This window comes from Convolutriloba macropyga, chromosome 4, assembly GCF_964194025.1.
Source record: "Convolutriloba macropyga chromosome 4, txConMacr16.3, whole genome shotgun sequence".
In the NCBI taxonomy this organism is placed as follows: domain Eukaryota; kingdom Metazoa; phylum Xenacoelomorpha; order Acoela; family Convolutidae; genus Convolutriloba; species Convolutriloba macropyga.
In genome coordinates this window covers 35,220,819-35,238,328 of record NC_134471.1, presented here as the reverse complement: position 1 = coordinate 35,238,328, position 17,510 = coordinate 35,220,819, and the positions used below count along the sequence as shown (strand labels likewise).

At 37.1% G+C, this 17,510-nt stretch overlaps 1 long non-coding RNA gene across 1 annotated transcript; it reads left to right on the top strand.

Annotated features, from left to right (window-relative positions):
• The first annotated feature begins 11,180 nt into the window (after positions 1-11,180).
• Positions 11,181-13,114, top strand: LOC142338403 (uncharacterized). The gene is made up of 2 exons (XR_012758973.1): positions 11,181-12,673; positions 12,841-13,114. It is a non-coding gene; the product is annotated as an uncharacterized LOC142338403 (long non-coding RNA).
• The last annotated feature ends 4,396 nt before the right edge of the window (positions 13,115-17,510 follow it).

The following is a 17,510-nucleotide window of genomic DNA, read 5'->3' as shown; positions in this document are numbered from 1 at the left end:
TCAATTTTGGTTTTCTAAATTTGTGAGTATGTCTGCTGGTTGTCTCGAATTTGCTTTACCTTTTGATCATGTTCTTCGTTTTATATAATTCAGCGTTTGACTCGTGACTTACCTAACTCACTCTTTCAACTGAATTACTACATCTAGTTCATACAGTCAAAATTAGAGGAACATAGTCAAAACAAACAGGATGAACCGATAAAGCCGGTCATTAAGTCATGGCTCTTTAGAATATCAAAATTCATCAAAATGTTTGCTAGCTAGCATTAGTATTAAGCTCAGTAGTCTTCAGTTTAGAAGCTGAATTAAGAGTGATCTTAGATTGTAATTGAATTAGCAGAATTTTTCACCAACTTTGAACACTTTTTGACGCTTAGGAAAAATTCCGTCAATTTCTATCTCTTGTTTACCTCCTTTTCTATTTCAATCCCGATGTGCGTCAACAGAGGCTACATTTTTTTGTTTTCTATCTGAAAGCCATCTTGTTGGTCAGATTTGACTTTCGGTCCATTTTGTCAGACCGTTGTGTCAGTCTTTGCGAAAAAACGATGCAACCAAGTCAAGAAATCATCCTTTACCATTAGTTGTTAAAAAGCTAAGTCAATTATAAAACTTAATGTAAAGTTTTTCTATTTGCAATACAAATATTTTCGCTATATCTAGCATCAGCACTTAAAATGCAACTTAGAGTTATTCTGTTCGCAAAGAAAATGATTTAAGTTCAAATAACAAACAATACAGTAAAGTTAGAGGTTCTCGGAATATTTTTTACCGGTAAAAACAAAAATTTCTGGAATTTCATTTTCCAGTTGGTTTTCAAATTTTTATTAAAGATCATTGGGATTAGATTTTTGAAATTCTCAGTGACTTTTTACCGTTTCGGTAATGTTTTGGAACATTTCAATACGTTGATTCGCTAAAATGTAATTTTCGAATTGAGCAACATGACAACGGTTGACAAGTATTGCAAAGGCCATATCCTGGCTACGGTACTCGTCGCGCGTGTTGAGCAATGGCTTCCTTTTTGCTATACATAGCGCTTCGAGTCATGCATTTTTGTGGCACATTGCACTGATCTATTATACGCCAATCAAACGCGCGTGATATGCCACAACATTCAAAATTATATATATATATATATATATATATATATATATATATATATATATAGTATTATGCCGTCTACCATTGTTCATCAGAGACGGCTGGAACGTTTCTAATGTTTTCTAGCTTACTTTACGAGAAAGACCCACACCAGGTTTTCTTACTTCTACGAATTTCATCATACATATTGAACCCAAGCTTTGCACCAACCCATAATGCATTTTGCACCGCATAAATACCTGAGTAAAATTGTTATATGTTCCTTCACATTATGCATATATCAGATATATTCTTCTTTCACTGAAGAGACTGTATGTATATATGCGGATCTTGTTATTTTTTTTCAACCGGCAGTCTATCAGCTCATAAGTGTAGTCGAGTGGATGGAGCTCAGAGTTGAAATGGCGTTCCGTCATTTTCTTTTGTTGTTCAAAGTTGATCAAATGTTCGGTGTTTTATGCGTTAACGAGCAGGAAGCTGACTGTCACATGTCAAAATTCATCTATAGAGTCTCAAATTTTTTGTCTTTTAATTCCTTTTTTCCTTCATGGACTTTAGGAAAGCTTCTAATTTGGTTTCGTCTTCATAGAAAAAAAACTTGCTTACCCTAGTCGAGACCTGGAATTATTAAAAGACCGACCTTGACAGATTTAAGGTATGAAAAGACTGTTCTCAACAGATATTGGGTATGAAAAAAAACTGTTTGGACCTAATGTGATGTCTTGGACTTTGGCTGGAACTAAAACAACCGTCCTAGAATTTTGCTGGAACTAAAACATACGTCCTGAAATTTGGCTGGACAATAAACGTGTTCTGGAATTTGGCTGGACAATAAAACATGTCCTGGAAATGCGCTCGCGACCGTTATAATGACTTGTTTTCAATTTCCCTCAAAGTTAAGGTCATGTAGCGCAATTGGTTAAGCATTCGGTACACTTCGAGAATGTCACGAGATCGCACCCCGATGTTGTTGGAACTTTTTAGTTTGCCTCATATTTGCATATGAAAGAAATTTGGCTGGATTTATGAAAAGAATTCGGATTGAATTTAACTAGGGTCCTCGACCGTGTAACTTAATTCAATATTTACCCCACCTGGAACTAATAGGTGTTTTCATAAATTCCAGGTCTCGACTAGGGTACATACTCCTTAGCGTATGATTATCTGCCGATATTTTTTTCTGGTCCTCTTTGATGATGTATGTATGATTATAACTTTCTGACTAAGTAGAGATGCCCGTGAATGCAAGCACTCGTTTTTCGACCATTTTTGTCAACAGCTATTTTTGAATACGCAGAAATGAATTAAAAGATGACAGAGTATTCTGGGTTCAGTTATAAGCGCTGAACAATTATGTGAAAAATATAAGCAATAATACATTCGAAGAACTTCGGTGATAAAAACCAGTCAATTCCGCCAAGATTATGTCTCTATCTGAAAGAAAATGTTCAAAACAAATCAACCTCCTCTCCCAGACAACACCATGCCTTGCTGATAATCTAAGAGCAAAGAAGTGGGGGTAAATGGGGCCCGGATATCAATAAGATAGAATCCTATCGCTGCCTTTGCTCAAACGAGGCCTGAATATAAGACAATGTCGGATGCATGAAGACGATTGCTATATTCTGCAATTGATTTCCTATGCCATGAAGAATGTATGCAGAAGAATTAAAAGCCAAATCTGTCTTTTCTGCGTGGTTGGTGAGGGTCCCCCGCAAAAACAGTAATCAATTGAAATACAACAAAGCGCCAAAAAGGAAGGAACATAATCCGAAATAAATAATTATATCAGCCAAGGAAAAAGTTTTGTTTTTTCAAAAGCTGTATTTTATATAAAGGGGATATAAAGAGTTGAAACAATCATAACCAACACAATAATATATCGGGGTAAGTCATGAAGATCGATTGAGATTCTTGAAGAAAATTGGGATTAATTTAATAGTTGAAAAAATCAGCATCAAAAATCCGGATAATATCCAAATAACCTCAATAACAATGTAATTATGGTCATAATAGTTACACCGCAATTTTAACTCTTAGTGACACTGAAATGTTTCATAATAGTAATGATGATGATGACTATGATGACGCTCTTTGATGATTGACCAGAGGAAGCGATACCACATCTACAAACCAGCAGAAACAAAGTTCCTTCTGATTGCTGATTCTCAAGCTAGAGAACTAGGTGCAGGCAATCTGAACATCATGTCGCTTCCGGGTGAGAGCATAAGCGACGCCTACAACTTCATCCCCAACGACCAGCAGTATGAGGTCATCGTCCTCTTCATAAGTGGTAACGATCTGTTCTCTGGATGTGTCCCCTCCTACAAGCAACCTAGTCAAGTGGACCAAGAACTCCACTCACCCGCCAACTTCCAAGCCCCCAGAACGAAGGAGCTTTTCGTGATTGGTATCCCAGAAGGAGACAAAAACAAGGCGCACGCAAAGAGAGCTGACAACAACTTGGAGGCTTGGGCAACGAGAGTTCCTAGAGTGGAGCCAAAAGTTCCTTGGACAGAGAAGATAGAACTCATCTGAACAAACAAATACGAGTGCAAAGACTTCCAAAAACCATCTGCCGTGACTGGAATCGTCCTCATCATGCTCGTCTTCATTTGCTTCGTGAGGTAACTCTCCTTAACCTTTGGTTTCAGTATCAATAGGTGCCTTTAGGCTTGCCAACTGATACTGCAATAAAATTCAAGTCTTAACTGCTTGCTTTCTCTAAAGGCACCTTTAGGCCCCCCGGACTAGGCAGTTGAGAGTTGAACATGAGTAAGCTTTCTTCGTAAGTCTTGCAAAAAGCAAATATCAGCAAACGATAAGCCATTCCAATGCGTCTCCTGTAACACGCTTTTACACATGACTACTGAATGTACACTTCTGTCAGAAACTGCAATCGCTAGTTTTTGAGAACTAGGTGTTAATTGCTTGCTTCCCTGTGACACGTGTGTTGCTTACAACGAGCGTGATAACTTCAAACGCTGCAGAGCACCAACAGTTACAGAAATAGTAACGTAGGAGAGAACCTTCAAAAACTCGGGGAAAAACTGAACAAAATTGTCGAACAAAACGTGAAAGATGCGTTCAAGAAGAGTTGTGAAGCAGTAGAGAAAACGTACGCTTCAGCTACATCTTCTGATCCCAACCCAATTAGTTCTACTAAATATGAGAGACGAACAGATCATGGAAAGTTTGATTACAAAATCGCAAAAAAAACTTTAGATTGCTTGGCGCCAAAGAAGACCATAGCAAGTCAAAAGAAGAAAACTTTGTCCCAACTGATGATGAAGAAACGTGATAATGAGTGAATTTGGGGTAATTGCGACCGTCAAAAAGATCAATTGATTAGGAAAATTCAAAACAATAGATCAAGAACAAAAACCCTCTTGGTAACTTAACAATCTGAACATGAAGTACACATGGTGCTCAATAGATCTAAAGAGAAGTTTAAAAAATCTCCCGAAGAGGCGTATGCCTCCTGCAAGCCGTAACTAAAGCCAAGGCCTTGATAGAAAACTTATACCTTCAGAAGCGCAGACAACTACTAGATGAAGGGTGCCTTGGAAAAAAATCAATATCAGAGATTTTGAACTGTTCAATGTTGGAATCAAGGTGCCCATAAGCATGCCAGAGGACATCCCTGGCTTTATCAAGGGATTTTGACTAGGATTCATCAGCATGCTACAGCTAAACACTCGACGCCTAGTAAACTATGAGAGAAGAACCAAGCTAGCAAATGCGATTTTATCTGAAAATTTTAATTTTATCTGTCTCTCTGAAACGTGGTTAAACGAAAATATCTGTACTTTGGAGCTGCTGCTGCAAGACTATGATATCTACCAAGCAGATAGGCCTCTTGATGGAAATAAAAAAAACGTGTGGGGTTCTCTGACAGCTGTTCAAAACTGCCTACACGCCGAAAAGTATGCAAAAGTCCTACCTGAATCCTGTGTCGCAGTAAAGTTGAAATTTGATGACAGCGAAATGACCGTTTGCGCGTTTCACAACTCTCCGGCGAAAATTATCTACAGATATAACTCTGAAACTTTTACCCAGCTTTTTAATTTATTTCCTAAAAACACTCTTTTTTATAATATGTGGTGACTTGAATTTCCCTCAGGCTAATGAGAAAAGCAGACTTAGCAGAGACCATGAAGAGCCAAAGTTGCTAAATCTGATACAAACTAACCTCCTAATTCAAGCCATAGAATTTTCGACCTTTTTGAAAAAAAAACTCGATGCTGCACTGTAAAACAACTGTCACGTTCATACAGACAAAGTCGAAGCTGTTGAGAAATTTTACAACTGCTCTAATCATACTCCAACTATACTGACAGTTGAGGTTCCTCCTACTGAAAATAGACATCCTCATGAGACCTTAAGAAGCTTCAGAAAGGCCTTTTTGATGAAATGATGAGATACAAAATCTTTAATCCTGTATGCCCTAAAAATATTAATCAAATGACTGAAAAATTATACCAGTAATTTGAAGATCTAATAGAGCTTGACGTAGAAGTATTTTGAAAACCTAAGTAGAACATAACATCGTCAGAGTCTCCCACCGAGGATATCTGCTAGCAGTTCTAATCTTTTGAAAAGACTACAACCCTAAAAGCAACTATTAGTACAAATCCCACACCCAAAACTACCTCTGATCCAAACGAAAACAAACATAAAAGTGTAACAAGTTCAATATGTTGAATGAGTTCCTCCAATCTGTTTTTTACACAAACTTTCATTCGATATCAATGAAATTGAATTTGACAACCCAGATTTGACAAATTTTAATGTATCATAAAAAACCTCTGCAAAATATTCTTCTGAGAATTGATCCTAAAAAAAGCTCCAGGTCCAAACGGCTTACCACCTGTGTTCTACCAGAAAACCTATAACCAACTGGTCTACTGCCTCAACAAATTTTTAAAAACGTAAAACGTCTAATGACCTGAAGAAAATTACCAGATAGTTGGAAAATTGCAGCAGTTTCCCTGATTTTCAAGAAAGTCGACAGAAGATCAGTTGAAATTTACACACCAGTACTTTCTGTTGAACAAAATAATAAAAACTTTCAAAAAATGTGCATACTATGCCCTTTATGAGCACTTTGTCAAATATTTAAAGAAGTATCAACACGGTTTTGTAAAAAGAAGATCTGTACTGACGAATATGCTTGCCTTCCTGCAGAGAATATTTGAACGCCTGCCTAAAGTACCCCAACGCGAACTTCTAAAGGAAAATGCCAACATGGGCGTTGGCGGCTACTTTAAGTTTTTGAAGACAGCTTGAAAAACAGAAAACACTTTGAAAGAGTCGACATTGCTAGCTCAGAAACCCTAGATGTAACTAGTGGAATGCCACAGGGCTACATGCTGGGGACCTCTGCTGTTCTGTGTTTTTATTACTGACCACCTGACCTAATAGGATGAAGTTGTCCTTTTTTTGATGATGATTTGAAACACAACCTGACTTAGATGCAATAAGCAACTAGGTAAGTGAAGACAAAATGGGCTTAGCAATGAACAAGTGCAGCACGGTCTATCATAGACGCTCTTTTTTACGAATTTGTTTACCTCCATAATGAAGTGCTGAACAACGGTGATGTAGTGGAAGACTTCGGGATCCATATAAAAGAAAGTCTGTCCTCTGAAAAGCACTTTGAGCACAGAGTCAAAAAGCAAATAGTGTTCTCTATCTCCTTAAGCCCAATATTTCCCAGAAAATAGCAACAATTGTGAAACTTTGTCTCTACAAGTCTGTAATTCTTTCAGTACTTGACTACGGCCTTCAATGCGTGGCGCTCACAAAAAAAGATTCAACTTTATTCAATAAACTTTAAAATGGTGCGTAAAACGAATATCTGGAGTCGAAACCAGCTGCGAAATTCGATTGAAACTGTTAAATTTCTGCCTCTCCCTATAGACAATTTACTGCTAAGAGACTGAGGTTCCTGAGAAAACCTAAGCTTCCTGAGAGGAAAAGAAAAAAAAAGTTCACGAATGTCTAAGATATTTAAAACTAGAACTTAAAAAGCGAGAAACGATTTTATGTTTAGAACGGCCCGCATAGTCAACAGACTCGAAAAACAAATAGACTTCACGAAAATGATTGGTCTAAAAAACGTATATTGAAGATCATGTAGAAATTTGTCCAGAAAAAACTGTGAGAAACAAATAGCTGCAGCTGGCAACTCGTCTGTGATTGTAACAGGTGCAGGAATACGAGGACAATGTCTTAATGAACACGGAAAGGGAGAGATGCCCGCAGTTACCAGACTGAGAATCCACATCAACAACAACAACAAACGGTCTTGATATGTTTTAATTCTTAATTTTTGATGAATGGGCATTTGACCATCCAAGAATTTTTTAATGCATAACGTCTTAAATGTTTATTTTGCTTATCAATCTTATTGTAAGGCCAATAATTTTAAAATGTTTTGCCTGTTCATTCATGTCATTTATATTGAATTGAAGTCTTCTCTTACTAATAGCTGCGATAGCGAGATATACTAAGATGGGCAGTAGTAGCACAAGCTTCGGGCTGTTGTCCCTGGGTTGTCAATCCCAGTGTTTATCAGTCTATTTCTAATTATCTTTTTCGAGTTGTTACATGTTCCAGATTTTGAACATTATTCGCCAGGTGCACTTGTTCAATTGATTAAAACTTTTTGTGAAGTATTCCCAGTAGGTGCTGGTGATTGTTTCCTTGTTATGTACTTCGTCCTGGTTTCTGTATACGGGAGAGACAATTTTGTAAAGGTGCTTTGTTCGATTTGTTCGATGGAAGAAGTTTTCATCTGTTTTTGCAAGTCTATTTTTTTATTTCAATTTCACATCTGCTATTCTGCCTAGTATTTGATTCGGTTTTCTCTTCACGTTCTCAATTTCAACAACGTATTCTTTCTGGTCTAGCAATATCAGAAACAACAAGTCGCGCATCTCAGCTTCCATACTAAGTGGTAGCAGTTTGAGATTTAAAAAGCATTCCTTGTATTCTGATACTTGTCCATTGACAATCCACTTTGTCGCTTTTATCTGAAGTGATTCGAATTTCGATAGGTTTGTCTTGCTGGCACACCACGCTTGCTAGCAGTACGTGATGATTGAGACAACATATCCTGCGTAGGCGTGTAGTTTTGTTGAGATGCTGCTTTTGCATGGTTTGTTACGCTTTATCTGAAAAAACGCACCAGTTGCTCTTTGGATCCGTATTTCACTTTTTTTGTCCTATTGAGATTTGTGGAGATGAAGAGCCCTAGGTCTCGCTATACTGGGGCTTCTTGCAGATCAGTTTTGCTTAGAATTGCTGAAAACTGACCTTTTAGCTTCAGTAGCTTGCATTTTGAGGCATTGAGCTTCATGTGGTTTTCCTTGCACCACATTTCGATGTGAGTGGTTCTTGTTTCCGATTCCGTTTAGCTCTGTGCGATCATTGTAAAGTCATCTGCAAAGCCGTAGTTTTCTATTTCAAGTTTCAAATTGGGTAGATCATGAACGAAAATTAGGAACAGTAGGGGTCCGAGGACGGATCATTGGGGCACACCACTCGTGACATCCAGGTAATTGGAGTAATCATCATTTATCTTTACGTACTGTTGACTTACTTCCAGGTATGAACATTTTGCCATCTATTTCAATTTTTTTAAGCATCTCTATAAGGATATGATGGGAAACTTTGTCGATACTTTGGCGAGGTCCAGATTCAAGAGTGTGAGTTTTTCAACCGTTTCATTTTCTTACGTAAAATAGATGGAATCTAGGAAAACCAAAGGTTGAAGTGTGGCAGATCTGTTTTATCTAAATCCAAACTGACTTTGATGCAGCCATACTTTGCAGTGCCTATAGAGGGCAATGAACATAAGTCTTTCAAATACTTTAGAGATGCAGCAAGGTAGAATAATGGGTTGGTAACACTTGGCATCAGCTTTATTACCTTCCTTGAAGATTGGTGAGATTTGACTGATTTTCCAGTACTTCGGGTATACGCCCTTGTTTAAGCCCTTGTCTGGAGTACTAATTTTAGTGGCTTGCTAAGAGATTTTTAGCATTGTTTCAAGATGATGTTTCCCAGTTTATCTGGTCTGATTTTCCGATTTTTTTTTCAATTTGAACATCTGTAATTTCATTGGTACTTATAATCCGATGTTTGAGATTGAGCTGAGTTGCTTTCTTCTCATTATTAACTAACACTTGAAGAAACGGCTGAATAGGTCAGCCTTTTCTCCTTCGGATTTACCTCTCGTATTGCGAGGTATACTATCGGAGGCACATTTGGGTGTTTTCGGGTGCTGCCTAAGTACTTCTAGATGTTACTGAACTGTCTTGTTTGAAACACTTCCGCTTCATAGTTTGCGAGGTCATTGCTTTTTGCAATCTGAATTTCTCGTTCTAGGCGTTTCAGTTTGAGCGTTATGTTGAGATTTAGTTTTCCGGTTTTTGGTTTGCAGTTTTTCTTCGATGAGACGTTGGGGGAGCAATCCAGGGCGGGAGGCTCGCCCGATATTTTGTGATTTTTGGAATGTTACTATCGATATGGTTTTCAATCCAATGGTACCATTGTTTTAACAGGAAATCGACATTGCTGAAGCAGTATGGTTTGAGAGGAATTTTTCGCGTCCTCTTGGCTTTTTTATTTCTTCTAGATTTTTGTGTTGACCAAATGTCACGATCAGTTAAAATCTGATTTTTGCCTGATTAAGTTTTTTGTCAAATGTAAAAGAAAACAATTTGTCAAATTAAAATTACTTCCAATACTTAAAACAAACGTTTTCGAACTTTACGTTCATCGTCAGGTTAAAACTGTTTTACAAATTGTTAAAAGATAAAATGAATATGTATTTACATTTGTCTGAGATGACAATTAAAACAATTCTAGGAAACATTCTAAAAATTTCAATCGAAAATTTTTCCTTATATACAATATTTAGCCTATTTACAACACATATTTACATCTGTTATCAATTTACTTAAAAACATTCCTATTCCGGATTTTTCGATTTTGTCCATGTTCTTGTATTTTTAGGGTTATTCCGAATTTGCCCTACCCATAAGTATCCCTCTTGAGGAGGTTTTGCAAATTTCCTTTTGTCATGCACAAAATGTTTTTTGCCCTATGCATTCTCATTTAGTCAAAATTATGATTTGAACTAATATTTTAGCGTGAGTTCCCTCCCCCTATATTCGTCGCGTGTGTTTAGTGCCGGCTTCAGCTTGCTGATATATATAGCTTCGATGATCATTAGTTTTTCTACTGACCGACAGGCGTCCAGAATTCTCCATTCAATGTCATTCGTGGCGCCACGACATTCAACTAGATGTTGACCCACCTGTGAATCCTTCTTTTGATGTTCTGTTATCCTTGTGGTAACATGCCGGCTTGTTTGCCCAACATAGATGGATCCGCATCCATTACATTTAATTTCATATACCACGTGGGATTTCAGATCTCTATCAAAGGATGATTTCAGGGTGGGGAGGCACGATCTTAATTTTCGCGTTGTAAAAACTACTTGCAATTCGCATAGTTTCTTCAATTTGCTTGCGAAGTTTTGAGTGAGGTTGCCTCTGTATTGTAGAAAAATAGTTGGCTTATCATTAGATTTAGTCTTGCTTTTTTGATGCTCTTTTGGTGTTGTTCTTAATTGGTCTTTACCGCCACTTATTATTTTTTCTAGAGTCTGATTCACAATTTTTGAAGACCATTCCTCTGGATATTGATTTTTGGTCCAGCAAGATTTGTTCTTTTCAAGAGCCTGATCGAAGGCCAACCAATTAGAGGTTGCATTAAAAACCCTGTGAACCGTCCCTTGAATCACATTTTTCTTATGTTGAAGCGGTGCACAGCTGCGAAAATTTAGTATTATTCCAGTGTCAGTTGGTTTTTGATACCAATGACAGGTGATATTATTTTTGCTGCTCACATTTACGTTAATGTCAAGAAAAGCCAAACCCCCATCCATGTTCACTTTTTCTAAGGTAAATTGCAGGTTGTTGTGTAATGAATTTGCAAATTTTAAATACTCATCCGGGTCACCACGAACCGTGCAGATAATATCATCCACATACCTTTTAAACAATTTTATCTCCTTATCGTGTCCCACTGTCTGTTGGTTGCTGCAATAAGTACAAATCCAAACCACATCCTGCATGCTGGCGTATTCCTCATTCGATATTTTTTGGCATCTTGCATGAAACCAGTTTTTGCATGACTCACATTCCACTCCTTTTCCTCGGTAGGTCACTCTCCGGTTACAGTCTTTGCAATTCCCGTTTTGGTCGCATCTGGAAAAGTTTTTATTGAGCTCTGGTTTTTGAAGTGATGCCTCAAACGATTTCATCCACACATTTGCTAGTATTACAGCCAGTGATGCACCCATAGCCAGTCCCTCTGATTGTACATACCAGATCCCATTACATTTGAAATAAACATTCGTCACCGCAAGCTTTAGCAAACTTTTCATGGCGGACCTTGGGATATCTGGAGCTAGGTTGCTTGAATAGAGATCTCTTAGAGCAATTTCTATAGCCTCTCCAACTGGAACGTTGGTGTACAAACTTTTTACGTCAAGAGATACTATCTGCTCGTCATCTTCAAGAGTGAGAGACTCTAAGGCTTTTCTAGCATCTTGCGTGTTGGTTTCAATGTTTGCGCCCAATGTTTCAATGTTTTTTGTCAAACTTACCTCACTCCCAAAAATGATTTTCCTTTTTCAAAATTTTTGCTTACCCTTTGACTACTTTGACAGAGATAATGCCAACTGAATATATGTCACTTTAATTGTAGTTTAGTTGAGGTCCGCTAATTAATTAATTAACTGCTATTGAATCGAGAAAGTCAATTCAACCTCTCAATGAACCGAAGAAACCTACACTTCTACGATGTTAACTGGCTGAAATATGTTCCCACGCCCAAAACAAGAAAATTTGTTTGGGTGTAGTAGTCTGGCTGATAATGAGAGTACCATGTGTTTAAACCAAGCGCTGGAGAGCAAGGAGGATTATATCGAAATGGGGCACTTAGATTGAGAATTCTGTTTCTAGCTCTTTCCTAGCAAACTCGTACAGCTATCAAGCGCTAATTTATTCTTCCCAAATGCAGGGATGTTTACCTTAATGCTCTCACGTACTGATTAGTCGTTTTCTGTAGAAAAAGTTTCTTAATTGGCAGCAATTTTGAAGTCATTTGTATGAAAATTATGTTTTATTTTCAGATAATTTGTTCTACCAAAAGCTTAAATTTTCGATTACAAGAGCGTAATAGATATTTGAAGACTTGTACATTTTTTGAAAATGTGGCGCGTTTCAATGACTGCTTTCGTGGGGAGATAGTGTGCACACTATGACTTCACGGGAGCTTGACCGTTGGTGCGAGGAAATAGTGTGCACATACTGGTAGTGTGCACACTATGACTTCACGGGAGCGTGACCGTTGGTGTGAGGAAATAGTGTGCACACACTGGTGACTTCACGTGGGCAGAAGCAAAAAAGATGGATGTATTGACGCGACGACCGAATATTAGTTTGTCAAATGAGGTCTGGATGTATCATATGCGAGATACAGATTGGAGGTGAGTCAAAATAGAACAGCTCTCGATTTTTTAAATTGAGTGTTGATATCAGAAAATTGCGAAGATCACGTCAGCTACTCGTGAGGCTCCTTGTTATGTCGAGGTGACAGTTATCAGTCATTTACATTTTAGCATTTCCTTTTTCCAAGCAATTTGTATTATTTCAGGTAAATGGTTCAAAACGTGGGAATTTGTGCCCTCCTTAACGGACAGCAAACTAATCCGAAACACGACCAAACGAATGATTAAATCGGTTCGTAAACGATCTTTTGGAGAGACATGAGTTTCTTCAGCGAACAAAAACTGTTTAGAACCAAGACGTAACTCACTAACACTTGGTTGCTATTTATCAAGAACTGATTCTTCAAGAAGTGCCTGAAATTTGAGATTAAATATTCTTTGTGCTGTTTTGATATTTGATCAATATATCTTTTGAAGATATCTTTTTTTATTTTAGTGTATATTAGTACGCTTGCTTTTCCTTGGTCGGAGTTAAGCTGCAATTTTATTTCGATTTCAAGATCTTGTAGTTGGCCAGAAGTTTTGTTTAAGTAAACTCTGAGTGGTAACTGCTAAATTTTGGTCGAGTTAATGGGGACAGTTTGCAGACATAAACAATGACATTAGCTTTTACAAATCATTTGAGTTTTTCCCATTACATACACCAGTTTAGTGAGCATAAAGCGCATAGCTATCCCATTACCGTAAATTGGGGCTATAATTTTGTGGGGGGCTATAATGGGAAAAACAATTATTTTCAGGAAAAAACCGGTACTTCAATTTTCCATCGTAAATTATTCTGCGACGTTCCTCGGTCATCATTTTTATTAGCCGATAACGAAAGGATATATGCGTCATTGTGGGGAATTCAATTTTATAACGCATGGTGGAATCAGTTATTGCTTATTGTAGGGATCGATATCTCGAGTTATAAATATTAAAAAGTATTTTAGAAAATTTCTTGATGCGTGTGCTTTAATAAATTGTTTTCAAATCCTGGTAGTGTGAAATTGCTTGCCCAACTAAATCTTACGTTCGAGCAAACAGTAAGTTCCGTGTGGCGCTAAATAATGCTGACAGAAAATATCAGCCATAAGGCTGCAGTTTATTATGCCTACGAAACTTGGTGGTCTGATTGGTTTTATGGTCATCAATTATGTGTGGTGATATGGTCTGATTCGTGGTTTTGACATTGAGTAACGATTGGACCTTACTTAAATGCACGGATTGGTATAAGTATTACAAATTGACATGAAGTGGATGAGTTTTAATGAAGGAAAAATGTATATCAGGCCGTGTCCGGATAAAACAGTCCCAAATTGCAAAATATTCCCAGACAAAACAGATACAATCATGCGAATAACTTAAGAGTTTTTTTGTGATTTGATGTGTATATGTTTGACTCTATCTTTAGGGGGACTATTTTGGGACTATTTTGTCTGGGACTGTTGTGTCTGTTCACCATACCAGGCAATACGAGCAATCTTGATATCTATTATCATGCTGTGATTACTATCTAGTACTGTTTGGATGCTATACTTTTAGAGTTACCGTCAATCAACGTATCAAAATAAAAAAAAAATAATGAACAGAAATCCGGGTTTCTCAAGAAAAACTAACTGGTCAAGATCGGACGCAACTGACAGTACTCAATCGCCGTCTTTTGCAAGATGCCCAGCGTTGGATGAACAGAGAACATTTCTGAATATTCCAACTCCGCCAAAACGTCCAGCTTATGTATTAGGTAATTAAAAATTTTGGGTCCGATTTTTCAGACCAACTCATGCCAAATAATTCTCTTCAAATAACCTAATAGTAATTTTTGTTACCGGCGGGCTGTTATTAGCTGATAAGTATTTTTGGCAGTACAAATATATGGAAATGAAGATCTCAAATTCAACATACTCTCCTGGAATAGCTGAAGTTATGGCCGCCAAGAAGTTATCAAACTCCAAGGTGACCCAGATTTTTCTAAAAAAAACTTCGAGAGGGCGATGAGAACCGTCTGTTTTTTATCAACTCTCGTTGCGATTACAAAATTTGCATGAAATATATATAACACTGAAAGTGATTATACTATCAATTGCTCTCGAATGGAAAGCAATTACTGTAAACATGTGTCTTTTTATGCATTTTTTTGCTGGACCTTTTTGCACTTGTAGAATAATCTTTGACTTCTCTAGTGACTTTTTGACTCACTTCTTTATTTTTGAGTGCTTTCAATTGCTCTCACTCCGAAATAAAGTTTGTAGATGACAAGGCCCTTGGTGGTGGAGTGGCCATCGAGGGGAGGGCATTAGACTCTGAAGGTAGGGGTTCGATTTCTACCTCTGGAGGAGGTTTTTGAACCCATGAAGAAAAATCTAGGCTGCAACCCCTCTATTAAATTGCACCGCCTGTCATTCGAGAGCAGTTTTTCCAACGTTAGTCAGTTTGTTTATATTCCACTACTCTTTATATAGCTTAAGAGTCGAGAAAAGAATGGAGAAAGAAGTGTGATCCCAAAGCAGAATTTTCCCACTCTTAGATTTTCGTATTGTTCATCGGGTACTAACAATTTAATTAATCGGTAAGTTATGCAACTTATCGCTGGGTTTGTTGAAATAAGTTGATTAAAAAAGTATCATTTGTGAAAATGTAGCCTCAGTACTACAAATGAATTTAGACTATTAAGGAAAACTTGAAAAGTTGAAAATTGTATGGAAATTGACCAGCTTAACTGTTGGCGCCAAAGTGATAATTTTCAAAAAATGTAGTTTAATTCACAGAAAATTTGAACTGAGTGGTTGAATTTTGCCTTGTTAGGGCCGAACAGTTGAATGATTGAGATCTACTGGATAGTATATTCAAAATCTCCCTTCCTAATGTGTGATGGAAATCTTGTCTCTATCTGCGGTGTAAAAGCTGAAGTGCAGCGCATCTATTATATCCCAAAAAATGCACGGCAAATACTCGTACTTCTGCAAATACCGGGCAAAACAAACAGTATAATTTCTTTTTACTGAACAACGGCACCTAACTTCATGCTTTGCGAGAATTAGAAAATGCAACAGTAAAGACGTATGTGGAGCGAAAAATTGGTGCTCACCATTTTGGTATAGAAGATAAGATTCAAAAAATGATTTTGAAAAGTTATCACGCTTTAAATGGTTTACAATTTTACTAAATATCGCAGCAATTTACTGCTCAAGGCTGCCACAGCTTAGAATGCAAACCAAAACTAGAATAACTTAAATTAAAAATTTTTGAATATCTCTTGACCAAAATGACTTCAACTTTGTGTTTTTTAACCATTTGACTTTTCTTCTCAAGAACGGGATAACCCGGTAAAACACTGATGGCCTAAAATGACTAGAACTTTTTTAGTCACCTGACTTCGTTCTCAAGAACTGGCTTAACATGTTTAAACCTGAGGGCATTAAATAACAGCAGTTCTCTGGAAACCTTACCCCTTAGTAGTCAGTCTAGGAATGCGTTCCAAGAAAACCGTTTTTGAGACAAATTTATGGTGATAAGCGCGTATACTACACTTTGACCCCCCATACTCAAACACCACCCCCCTCTTTTAACTTAAGTTAGCCCTGTAAGCCGCAACTAGCTCACGCCGTGGTCAGTCGCTGACCAATCTTGCGAGAGCAATTCGCCCGACGTTGGTTATGTTTATATCTGATAATAGAATCTGATTTATAATATCTATTTTATTGTATTTGATTTTTCATCCTTCAGCTGTGTTAAGTGACAATCGTTTTTTCCAGGCTTAGGGGTTGTCTGTAGCATTCAGTAAACTTGCACAACTCTTATCAATCAGCGCGGGAATCAGCTACATTTTTATTAGCATGAGCTCCCCAGTCGACTATTTTATATTTTATAAACTCGCCCAAACAGATGAGAGATTGCTTGATCCATTATAGGAATTTTAACTTTTTGTCGCCCCAACAGAGGGGAGAATGCTTGATCCATTGTAGGGATATGAACAACTTTCGCTCGCTCAAACAGAGGGGAGACTGCTTTATCCATTGTAGAGATATTGACAATTTTTAACTAAACTTTTTCTCATCCAATGAGCGGGGATTAAAAACTGAAGACAAAAAAAACACAACAGACAAAGTAAAGCACTAATAATTTGGAGTTCAGAAAGTTAAATTCTAAGCGGTCAGTTGTTAAATCCTAAGCGTTTCTCAATCTACTCAGGCGGCATTTTTCTTATCTTCTCTATATCTATGCTCACTGCAAGAAAGGCATGACATGAAAATAAAATATAAAATTTTAACGTTTCTTTTTCAGGTTTGCGGGAAAGTATCAACTGTTTTTTCTAACTCGTATGAAAAATAAGGTGATGTGTTAACTGGTTTGTTCAATGTGGGAAAAATTTTGTTATACGTGGTGTGTAACAAAAAACTCAATTTCTAACTTTTTTAAAATGAAACGGGTTTTGCCTATTTCCACGTTCCACATATAGTTAGTTTCATTCACAATCAAACCAATTGTTGTGTAGAAAATGCCAATACCCTCCACAGGTGCTATAAATAACCTGTTCGTTATTTTTGAGGTCGTTTACTTTGTTTATTTTGTTTATAATATGATAAATTCAATCAGTTAATATAATAATATAATAAATGTATTTAATTCGCTGAAAAACATTAAAAAAATTAAATATAACTGTGGTTTAAAAAATATAAGATTCAAAGTAAAAACATTACCCAAAAATATTCACTGATTTAAAATAAGTTTGTGTTCAAATTACATATTTTTTGTGAAAATTCTATATATACGCACCAAAATGTCTGGATCCCGCATTTATTTATTTATGCAAACGCTTGCTGGCTTAACCAATCGC